The sequence below is a fragment of the Microcebus murinus genome, chromosome 4, assembly GCF_040939455.1.
Source record: "Microcebus murinus isolate Inina chromosome 4, M.murinus_Inina_mat1.0, whole genome shotgun sequence".
Classification (NCBI taxonomy): domain Eukaryota; kingdom Metazoa; phylum Chordata; class Mammalia; order Primates; family Cheirogaleidae; genus Microcebus; species Microcebus murinus.
In genome coordinates this window covers 101,402,588-101,414,047 of record NC_134107.1, presented here as the reverse complement: position 1 = coordinate 101,414,047, position 11,460 = coordinate 101,402,588, and the positions used below count along the sequence as shown (strand labels likewise).

The 11,460-nt window shown below is 45.7% G+C and overlaps 1 pseudogene; it reads left to right on the top strand.

Moving 5' to 3' along the window:
• Positions 1-1,465: 1,465 nt before the first annotated feature.
• LOC105885151 (transmembrane protein 230 pseudogene) lies at positions 1,466-1,895 on the top strand (annotated as a pseudogene).
• The last annotated feature ends 9,565 nt before the right edge of the window (positions 1,896-11,460 follow it).

Here is an 11,460-nt window from a genome sequence, read left to right as displayed (position 1 = left end):
AACTGGTAAGATTGGATGAGGCAGTGGCTCACAGCAGTAATCCCAGCGCTTTAGAAGGCTGAGGCAGGAGAATAACTTGAGACCACGAGTTTGAGACCAACCTGGGCAACACAGTGAGACCTTGTCTCTAAAAAAAGCAAAAAAATAAAAAAATAAAAAATTAGCCAGCGATGGTAACTAGTAGTCCCAGCTACTCAGGAAGCCGAGGCAGGAAGATTGCTGGAACCCAGGAGTTCGAGGTTGCCATGAGACCCTGTCTCTGGAAAAAAAAAAAAATTCGATGAGTTACTATTTTCAAGACCAATTTACATTTTTTAAGTTTTAAAATTTTCTTTTAATTTACATTAATTGTACATATTTGCGGGGTACATAGTGATGTTTTGATACGTATAATGTATAGTGATCAGATTAGGGTAATTGGCATATTCAGCATCTCAGACATTTATCCTTTTTTGTGTGTTGGGAACATTCAATATCCTCCTTCTAGCTATTTGAAACTCTTTAATATATTACTGTTAACTATAGTCATCCTACAGTGATATAGAGCACTAGAATTTATTCTTCCCATCTAGCTATAATTTTGTATCCTTTAACAAATCTCTACGTGTCCCTCCCTTTCCCCTGATTTGCATTTTAATGAGAACAACTTGATTCAGAAGACATTTGTGAAGTACCCTCCAAAATGTTTTATTGAGTGAGCTGGAGGTGGGAAATAGAAACCCATGTTATCTGTGAGATCAAACCAGAATTAGGCCCCAGTTGAAAGGAGATGAACCAAAAAATTCCGTGTGTTATGCCCTGGGTACGTATTGGGCTTCTGGTGGGTGTGTGGATGGGGACGGGGGGGATAAGATGCCTCTCGCTCTCTCATGTCCAGTTTCAGGCTCTGGGACAGTGGGTGTGAAGAGGTTGGGACACATCCAGGACTGCTTGGGCCACTCATTCGCTCTGGCAGATGAAAAGGCGCTAGCTAGTGGCAATGTAGGTAGGAGATGGGTGTTCTCACCTGAATTTTTTTTTCTAATTTAAATCACTTTTTTTCTGATTACAAAAGCAGTTGTGGTATAAATTTCAAACAAAAGAAGTGAATCCTGTAGAAATTAAAATGTACACCTATAGACGGACCCCTATATCAACTCTTTATATCTTTATACCTCCTCTTAAGAGCATGGAGGTATATTCAGCCTGATTTTTCTGCATTTTCTAATTATCTATCAATCTATCTATTTATCTTTCTACATGTCTAAATATATAAATGTTCATGTGTGTACATTTTAAAGGGCTTATGCTACATATATATTAACTGCAAAAAGCTGATATATAAAGTGATGTGTAAGTACACATATAAAAACAAGTTGCCTAGTCGGTGCTTGGGCGGACTGTGTGGCAGTTAAATGCCAATGCAGCCTCGGGCTCCTCCGCTACCAACCGTGGGCGAGTTCTTTGTGCTTGGGGCACTGGCGCGGCGCTCTGACTATAGTTGTGTCAGTGTGTTATGATGCCTTCCTGTACCAACGTGGCTACTGGAATCCCTAGTAGTAAAGTGAAATATTCAAGGCTTTCCAGCACAGACGACGGCTACATTGACCTTCAGTTTAAGAAAAGCCCTCCTAAGGTTCCTTATAAGGCCATTGCACTTGCCACCGTGCTGTTTTTGATTGGCGCCTTTCTCATTATCATAGGCTCTCTCCTGTTGTCGGGCTACATCCGCAAAGGGGGGCAGACCGAGCTGTTCCAGTCCTGACCATTGGCATTCTGGTGTTCCTTCCCGGATTTTACCACCTGTGCATCGCCTACTACGCATCCAAAGGCTACCGGGGTTACTCCTACGATGACATTCCAGACTTTGATGACTAGCACCCACCCCAGCCCTGAGGAGAAAAGTCACAATGGGACTACACCTGTTAGGGACCGACCTTCCACAGCCCCACCGGACAGAAAAGCAGAGACATCGAGGATGCAATCACACAAGAGGAGGTTTATTTTCTGGCTAGCCAGGGTCCAAGCCCCAGAGCACCAACGCAGTGGCCACTCTCGCAGGCAAGGACCCTGACTGGAACAACGGCATGCCTTTTATCTCCATGGTGCACAAGCTGCACACAAGCCGACTACGCGTGGATCATGCGTTGACCTTTAAAATGATTGGCTGCCCACTATTGCCTTTTGAAATAATTGGTGGGTTAGTTGCCCTCTATTGCCTGATGGGCCAGTCGCCCGTGCTTCAATGACCTCATCCCATAATTCCCCCTACAGCAGTGTAGCAAGCAAGCAATGACCAGAAGCAAAGGTTTGCGGTTAGCTCATTGCCCCACCCAAGTAAATTCCCGACAATTGGAAAAACTCTTCTGCCCTTCCTCTGTCCTACAAATTCCTCTGCCTTTCCTCTGCCCTACACACCTAGCTTTGAGATATTGAGCGAAAACTATGGCTAAGAGCTAAGGAATTCTGCTGTTTGCAATGTTTAACAAAACAATGGCCAGATTTGGGTTCCATCCCCAAGATGTTAACTGAGCTTACAATTAGCTAATTAGGACATGCTCTGCTTTTCAGCTTCTGGCCCTGGCAAAGCTCCTGACAAGTTTTTCCACTGGAATATGTAACATGGAACAATAGCAATGTTAATTGTCTAGGAAAACAGGAGGTTATTCTGTAGTGGAAAGTGTTGTTGCCACCGCCCTCTTTAGAGTTGAGTGTTTCTATTAAATGGTCTTCATTGTCAATTTGTTCTTGCAGCAAATGGAAGAATGCAGCATGTCTAATTTCTTATTACTAAGTAATTTATTTTTAAAATATCTAAGTTTATCCCCTCTAGTTACTTCTACGTTCATGTTCTAGTGTAAAAACCTTGGTAAAATTAAATATCAGTGTGCATGTAAAAAAAACCAAAAAAAAAACAAGTTGCCTTGTATTAATTAAATATTTTTATTAATTATATTTTAAATTAATTTTTTGCCTTTTAAATTAATTTTGAAAAATTTATGTCAGGTATTTATAGCTTAAAAAGTCAAACTGTTCTACAAGGCTTGTCAGGCCATGTGCAGTGGCTCACATCTGTAATCCCAAGCACTTTGGGAGGCCAAGGCAGGAGGATTGCTTGAGGCCAGGTGTTTGAAACCAGCCTGAGCAACATAGCAAGACTCCATCTCTACAAAAAAAATTCAAAAATTAGCCTGGCATGGTGGCGCATACCTGTAGTCCCAGTTCCTTGGGAGGCTGAGGCAGGAGGATCGCTTGAGCCCAGAAGTTGGAGGTTGCAATGAACTATGATGACACTACTGCACTCTAGCCCAGGAGACAGAGCAAGTTCCTGTCTCAACAGAAAAAAAGAGGCTTGTCATGAAAAACAGCAGTGCCCTCCTTGGGGTCCATAGTTTTATATAATTTGCTTACCATTGTTTCTTGATTTTCAGTCTGAGATAGTTTTTTTTTTTTTTTTTTTGAGATAGAGTCTCGCTTTGTTGCCCAGGCTAGAGTGAGTGCCGTGGCGTCAGCCTAGCTCACAGCAACCTCAAACTCCTGGGCTCAAGCAATCCTTCTGCCTCAGCCTCCCAAGTAGCTGGGACTACAGGCATGTGCCACCATGCCCGGCTAATTTTTTCTATATATATTAGTTGGCCAATTAATTTCTTTCTATTTATAGTAGAGACGACGGGGGTCTCGCTCTTGCTCAGGCTGGTTTCAAACTCCTGACCTCGAGCAATCTGCCCGCCTGGGCCTCCCAGAGAGCTAGGATTACAGGCGTGAGCCACCGCGCCAGGCCTGAGATAGTTTTTATTTGACGTCCTATTGAGGAAAATGATCATTTGGTTCTCTTCCTGAACCCCCCACAACACATACACACACACACACACCCCTCCTTCTCTTTGTTCTTGTTCTGTAGTTAAACAAAACATAGCTATTATCTTGGTTAGATTATAGTGCAATGTTCACATTGTAATGGCTATATAATTATTGCTCACATAGCTGTGTAGGGTATTACAACATTCGTTTCTTTTCTTGTACAATTTTTGTTTTGCTTAGTCTCCATAATGCTCTTATTTCTTCCTTTGCATAGTTTTCTTTTTTTCTTTCTTTCCTTTTTTCTTTTTTTTTTTTGAGACAGGGTCTTGCTCTGTCACCCAGGCTGGAGTGCAGTGGCATGAGCACACCTCTTTGCAACCTCAAATTCCTGGTCATAAGTAATCCTCCTGCCTCGCCCTCCCGAGTAGCTCAGACTACAGGTCACACCCAGCTAATTTTTTAATTTTTTGTAGGGACGGGGTCTCACTCTGTTGCCCAGGCTCCTTTGCATGGTTTTCTAACTGCCTTTCACTAATTCATCACCAAACTCTCAGCCAGCAGTATAAATCTCTTCTAAGTATATGCATTTCCACCAGAAACATCACATTTAAAAAAACAAAAACAAAAACGAAAACAAAAAAAACCCTGTTTCTAGAACATCTTTCTATGTAAGTATGAAGATAACTCTTTTTATTAAGTTGTTTTCATTATTGGACCATAATTCATTTGCTCAATTCTCTATTTACGGATATTTGGGTTATTTCCAACCATTTGTTATTAAAAGAAGGCTGAAAGAAGCACCCTACAGTGAACTTCTCTATGAACACTCGTGGGTATTTTTAAATAATAGATCCTTGAAGTGTAATCGCTGGATGCACATTTTATTTTTCACTGCTCTCTGAAGTGTGCACAGAGCAGCAGGTACCTGAGCTCTTGCAGCTCAGGTACCTTCTGCCTGCACAGACCTGGCGCCCTGGGCATTGCTCCAGCCTATTCTCCTGGAAGCCTGATATTAGGAAGCAGCAGCCTTCTCATTCACGATGCAGATGGAGCACCTGGGTCATGTTTAGAGCAGAGTATTGATCCCAAGATTGTGCTCAAAGCAGTCAGGGATGTTCTGCTGAAGATGAGCCAGGTCTACACTGCAGGAGTTTAAAATCCTTTGTGATGATGAGGGAAACAACGGCACCAAACAGGAACCAGCAGTGTTTTCCTTGCCTCTGAAGTGGGGCATGAATAGGATGATCACATGGCAGCTAATGTTTGTTCTGACCATCTTTGTAGATGTAAGGTTTTTCGGTGGTGGTGGTGAAAAGAAAAGACAGAGAGAAAGAGTGGGGGCCAAACCACATGGCTTTATTATACACTTGTGGATGAGGTTCTGGGGCCCCAAGAGAGGGGGGCCCCAGAAGTCACCGCTGTTTGAAGGGGTTGAGGCCTTTTATACCCTTTGGGCCTGGCTAGGGACTTTTGGCGGGAAGAGCTGGGGATTTTAGGAGGGGCTGGAGGTATTTGTGGAATCCAAGAGCCAAAAAAACGTTCTTATCCAGGTGGACATCTGGGTGTGGTTCCTCTCAGCGGGGCCTGGCAGTTTTGTCCTTGGTGGGTCTGGTCTCATGAGCCTTTTCTTTTTTGATCTAGGGAAGGGAGGGGGCCACCACCAGCCTTACAGTAGACACCTATAAACATCCTTCTCACACGCTGAATACATAGCAGAGAGATAGGAGCAAACACCAAAGCCTTGATGAAGTCCTGATTATATATGTCTCAACTTAGGTGACAACACCTTGGGAGCCACTCAGAAGTGACTGCCAGTCTCACCCCCTGCCTGCGCAGTAACACAGACCCATGTGGCAGGCTCACAAGCACCCCCTGCCTGGCCTGTGCCTCCTCTGTTCACTCTGCAGCTGTCTGGGTGGTCCCTGATGCATCTACTGTTTGGGAAGGAAAGTAGGTGAAATAAAATTGTTTAAATCTGTGCTTCAAACAGTTGGAGCAGGAGAGACGCTCAAAGTCCTGGCTAAGGAGGACAGTAGATAAGAATTTCTTTTTGGTTTTTTTAGCATTGTATTTATTTTACTGCCAGAGTTGTTCACATGCCAAGGAGGGTTAAAATGCAAAAATAAAACAGAAACAAAACCCACAAAGACAAAACAGAGAACCTAGCACTTAATATTTTCTTGTCAACGTTTTGTATAATTCCATTTGAGTCTTACTTAACTCCATTAAAGAGAGTTATAATATATCATTTGTGCATTTTTATTAAAAAAATAGAGGCATTTCATCTATAATATGTTTAAAATAGAAATCACCCATAGTAATAATAGGCTGGGAGTGGTGGCTCACGCCTGTAATCCTAGCTGTCTGGGAGGCTGAGGTGGGCAGATCATTTGAGCTCAAGAGTTTGAGACCAGCCTGAGCAAGAGAGAGACCCTGTCTCTACTAATAAAAAAGAAAGAAATTAGCTGAACAACTAAAAAATATATGTAAAAAATCAGCCGGGCATGGTGGTGCATGCCTGTAGTCCCAGCTACTTGGGAGGCTGAGGCAGGAGGATCACCTGAGCCCAGGAGTTTGAGGTTGCTGTGAACTAGGCTGATGCCATGGCACTCTAGCCTGGGCAACAGAGTTAGACTCAGTTTCAAAAAAAAAAGAGATTTCCATGCATTATCACATTGTGTACTCACAACTTCTTGCAGTGGGTGTTTTTATTACAGTCATTTTTTAATCACACACATTTCACAGATAGCAACTGAACCTAAGAGAAGGTGATGGCATCACCCAAGGTCACAGGCTAGTAAATCACAGAATTTGGGCCTGGTGTCCTGACCCCCAAGCCCAAGCTGTTCACTCCAATGCCTACTTGTATTTCTTCAAATTACCTTCCAGTCTATTTACAGTTATATTAACCTGCAAGTGTTTTGTACTCTCCCTGCCCCCCTGCCATTTATCATATCAAACATGTTTCCATGTTTCCCCCCCAATTATAAATTTATAATTGGCACTTTAATAAGTTCATATTATTTTACCGGACCATCATAGCATCATTTCCTTCTGTTGGAATTTTATTTCTTCACTATTTTTGGTTAGCATAGCTAACATTGTAAAGAACTTTGGGCTCTTAGCTTTGGCTGTAAAAATATATACTTCCTTAGGATAAATTCCTAGGAGTGGGATTTGCCACATGTCATCATGTTGCTTTCCAGAGTGTTGGACTCATTTATGCTACTACCGGAAGTAAATTAGTAGACGCATGTCACTGCGCACTAACTAAAATTAGCCTAATGGGGCACTTTCAAACATACATATAAAATAAATGGAGTACTAGGATGACTATTGTTGCAATGAAAATTACTACCAGTAATCAAATTGCCCTTGGGGCCTCGACTCCTCATTTCTTTGTCGTTCCCTTCCCTGTTGCTTCAATGTCCCCATCTGAAGTCACAGGGGTGAGTTTGGCTCCATTACAGGACGCCAGCAACGTGGATACAAGTTGAAAAGGGACATTATTCAGATACTAACAGCTGGCACTAAGGTTGCTCCTTCGCCTGCCTTCCCCATTCCTACCTCCCTCTCACTTGTGTTAACAAAAATCGTGGGAACGTCTTGACTCCCACCCCGACCCCCATTCCCACATCAGTCACTGCAACTTCACCTTCCCCCATCCTCCTCGTTCCCGATGTCACCTCACTGATTCTGATCCTTGTGCTCACAGCCTGTAGCCAAGTGTGATGGCAGGACTCCCTCCCTTCTTGCTCCGACCCCTCCTACACCCAGCTCCCAGGCTAACCTTCCGGGAGCACAGCCTCCCGCCACGTCATCTCTCTGCGTCAGAGTCTGCGCCAGTCATCCGGGGCCTTGGGAGTGGCGCCCACACTGCGGCGTCTAGTGCACTCCAAAGCGTGCGACCCCCTCTTCCCGGCCTTGCCTCCCACCACTTTTCTCCATACGAGTTTCTTGGATGCCTCAACATTCCTTGAAACATGGTCTTTCCTGGTCAACCATGGTGTCTCTGCTGGGAGCACTTACAGGCAGAATCCCGGGCCCAGCCCTCCCACTCTGTGTTCATTTGCATCTGCTGCACTGAGCCCGTCCCTGGCTGCAGAGCCTGGGCAAGTCTCTTATGCATCTTTAAAGCCACCAACGGGTACTGTGACATCGCCTCTCAGCAGCTTTTCTGCCTCCAATCTTGCCATCTCCTTTTCCTGATGTAGCCTCCACACAGCAGCTAGAGTGAGCTGTCTACACTGCAGGCTGGGTCACATCCCTTCCCAGCTCCCCATGTCTCTGTAGAGTGTCATCCCAATCTCTTGAGGAGCTGGTCCTTCTCCACCCCTGCAGGCTCATCATCCCAGAGTCTGCCACTGACCCTATGTTCCCAGCCCTCTGCCCCAGCCTCGCACACCTCCTTAGAGGCCGGCCGCTGCCTGGGGTGCGCACTCGTTCCCTCACCCTCCTGGCAGACTTCCACCCTGTGGCTCAAGTCAAATGCCACCTCCTCTGGGAAGTCTACTGAGACCTTCACAGAATTAGGCATTAGGGCCACGATACTATGTACTCGTGTTTATGCTCAGGTTACATTATTTTGATTCGCTGGAGTCTGTCTCTCCACTAGACGTGAACTCCTCTAGGGAAGAGACCATGCTTGATTCATCTTGGTTTTCCCAATGCCTGGTATCATCTCTGGCATAGGGTGAAAATACAGTTACAGCACTTCCTCCTTTCAATGGGATGGGCCAAATCTCCAGCCTTATTACTCTCATGAAAGAGTCTAAATAAAACTGGAAGATCAGGCCGGGCGCGGTGGCTCACGCCTGTAATCCTAGCACTCTGGGAGGCCGAGGCGGGCGGATCGCTCGAGGTCTGGAGTTCGAAACCAGCCTGAGCGAGACCCTATCTCTACTAAAAACATCAAAAGAAACTAATCGATCAAGTAAAAATATATATACAAAAAATTAGCCCGGCATGGTGGCGTGTGACTGTAGTCCCAGCTACTTGGGAGGCTGAGGTAGAAGGATTGCTTGAGCCTAGGAGATTGAGGTTGTTGTGAGCTAGGCTGACGCCACGGCACTCACCCTAGCCTGGGCAACAAAGTGAGATTCTGTTTCAAAAAAATAAATAAAAACAAAAACAAACAAAAAACTGGAAGATCAGGCTGGGCGAGGTGGTTCACGCCTGTAATCCTAGCCCTCTGGGAGCCCAAGGCGGGTGGATCGCTCAAGGTCAGGAGTTCGAAACTAGACTGAGCAAGAGTGAGACCCCGCCTCTACTATAAATAGAAAGAAATTAATTAGCCAACTAAAAATATATATAGAAAAAATTAGCCGGAAATGGTGACACATGCCTATAGTCCCAGCTACTTGGGAGGCTGAGGTAGCAGGATTGCTTGAGCCCAGGAGTCTGAGGTTGCTGTGAGCTAGGCTGATGCCACAGCACTCTAGCCAGGGCAACAGAGTAAGACTCTGTCTCAAAAAAAATTAAAATTAAAAAAAAAACAACTGGAAGATCTAATTTGGAAGAGAAGCAGAATCCTATCTCTCATTCCCTCTGCCCCATTAAGGAAAGGGCTGGAAAGTTCTCCAGGAGTCTCTTGGTTCTAGGTAGAGAAGAGGAAAGGCAGCAGAGGCTGCCCCACAATCACTGTGGAGAGAGAGGCTCGGGGTTTCCTGCAGGTCCCATGTCTCCAGACTCAAAGGAAAGGCGAGGACTAGGTGGGTAGGCAGGAAATGATCCAAACTGGGAGTTATTAACTGATTGTCTGCTTTTGACAGGCTGTTCTTCAGTTTTGAAAAATAGGTTCAGGGGTCTGGAGAGAAGCATGTACCAATCAAGATTCACCTCCGGGTCTGGGTGGAGGTGCCTGTGTTTCGCTAGTGCACTGAGTCACCTTCTATTGGAACAAACCTGGGGCTCTGTAAACAGCCAGGAAGAGGGTATGCTGGCTACCAAGCTGCTGTATTTCTGTCCCCGTGACGCTGAGCTGGGGCTCATCCTTCCGTCACCAGCTTGGTCCCTGTGGGTTCAGGCCAGCAGGGCCACAAGTGGAAGCCAGGAAGGCTGGAGGTGAGAGAGGCGAGTCCCATTTCCATCCCTTGCTATTCCTGTCTGTAGCTTGCAACAGTGGTTCTTCATCTAGAGCAGCGATGTGTCCTGGTTTCCAGGGGTTTTCCACTCTTTTGCATCAGCTTCTGGGGCCCCGATGTACCTGCCCAGCCTGCCGGTGCTTGCAGGTCCCCTCTGGGCTTCAAAGTTGAATAGCCTCAATCTCTTCTCTCTGCTCCAGCAGTCCTAGGGCTGGCAGCTGCTTCCTGTATCACTTCATTGTCCCCTTTCTGCATTTTCAGCCTCCCACGCCCTGGAACCAATTGCCTCTATTAAACTATCTCTGTTAAAATAGCTGGCACTGTCTCTGTTTTCCCCGACTGAACCCTGACTGAATGGGGAGAACTATTGTTGGGAGGCTTCCACTAAGGTCTGGCTAATTGCAAGTTTGGAGTCAGCTCTGATCACAGTGAAGTATAATAGCAATTATAGCTACCTACTGAATTATTACTACCTACTGAATACCTGTGCATATCATACCATGTGACAAACTTTGAATGCATTATGAGAGATTGACTAATGGACAGTGGCCAGACTGCATGTGACAATAGAACTGCAACCCACACGCCATGCAGCAACCAGCCCGGGAAGCCAAACCACAGCCTCTGCAGCAGTCGGCCCAGAACGGTCAGGACTCGGTCAGTGACTGGCAACTTGCCTTATCTTTGCCCTCACTTCCAACTAAGGATTAATCAGAAAAAGCCAAACGTGCTCCGTAAACTAATCATACACCATGCCCTGCTTCTAGTTAACCCTCCTGCGGCTTCCCCATGCTAACAGCCTCCAATCTGAGCAGACCTGATGCCTTCCCCTTTTCTCACTAGAAAGCTCTTCCGCTCCCCTGCCTGCCCGAGTCCCTACCAAACCACGTGCTGGATGGTGCCTGACACCCTCACTATAGCAAGCTCTGTTTGTTCTCATTAGGGTGATCTTCCCTTATTTCCACAGTTGGGTTTATTTCTTACTACAGTCTAGCAGGGCAGACGTTATTACATCCATTTTACAGATGAGGAAACTGACAGAGAAGCCAAATAATTCCCCCAAGTCCTGTATAGGACAAGTAAGTGGCAGAGCCAGGATTCAACCCCGGTAAATCTGACTCCAAATCCTGACCTGGCCCTATTATAGCTCTACCCTGGCCTACGCCACTGACTGTTTATTGTCTCCTGCTGCGACTGTACCTTAACAAGGCCATCTCCCCAACCAGGCTGTGCTTTTCACAAAGTTAGGAAACATGACTTACAAACTTTGCATTCTCAGCACTGACTCAAGGCATGACACACGGTGGAACAGTGCTGAGCAAGTGTCTGACCACCCTTCTCTGGGCAGGTGGCTGAGCAATGCCTTGAAACGCAAATAAAATCAGTCGAGTGGATGGTCTGGGATAGTACTGAACTTTCTCATTTGCACCCTGGGCTGTGGGGTTCACTCAGGACGACACCTTGGGGAAAGATGGAAGAAGAGACCACTGTGTACGTGTTATAGCCCGGCCAGGTCCACTGCCCGCTCGCTGCTCAACAGGAAGCCAATACACTGAGACAGCAGGGGTGACGGCAGAGAAAGAGTTTAACATTGCAG